Source organism: Arachis duranensis, chromosome 9 (assembly GCF_000817695.3).
Source record: "Arachis duranensis cultivar V14167 chromosome 9, aradu.V14167.gnm2.J7QH, whole genome shotgun sequence".
Classification (NCBI taxonomy): Eukaryota; Viridiplantae; Streptophyta; class Magnoliopsida; order Fabales; family Fabaceae; genus Arachis; species Arachis duranensis.
The window spans coordinates 3,250,234-3,250,683 of NC_029780.3; the positions used below are offsets into that span (position 1 = coordinate 3,250,234).

Here is a 450-nt window from a genome sequence, read left to right on the forward strand (position 1 = left end):
TTCAATGGAACATTACCAATCGTACACCAAAAACAAAGATAACTCATCAATTAAAGTTAATCCAATCGTAATACTGGGAAATCAGCGACGAAAATTAAAAACCAAACCACGGGAATAAACGACGAACGGGAATGTTAGAGAGAGAAAGATAAAAGAAACCTGGAGGAGCTGCGGCGGTTGTTAAATAGAGATTCGGAACGGTGGCGTGTGGAGTGTGAGGGAATCGGAGAATTGAGGGAAACGAAGAAATTGTCAGCTAAATTTTGGGGTTGTTCCTTCTTCACCCACTCATTACATCGCCGACTTTAAATTTAGCTGCTTTTGTCAAACTTTTTTCTTTTTCAACACTAATTTCAGCAGTTACAGTTGTGCAATAAAACCAAATAAAAGTAAGTAATAATAGTATTTTATCATTTTTTTAAACTTAAAATAATTATAATAAATATAATA

General features: G+C 34.2%; 1 protein-coding gene across 1 annotated transcript in view; it reads right to left on the minus strand.

Annotated features, from left to right (window-relative positions):
* Positions 1-348, minus strand: part of LOC107463936 (mediator of RNA polymerase II transcription subunit 15a-like) — a 10,140-nt gene extending 9,792 nt beyond the window's left edge. Inside the window, 1 exon segment of the mRNA XM_016082821.3 lies at positions 160-348. The gene's annotated coding sequence lies outside the window, so the exon portion shown is untranslated.
* Between the last annotated feature and the right edge of the window lie 102 nt (positions 349-450).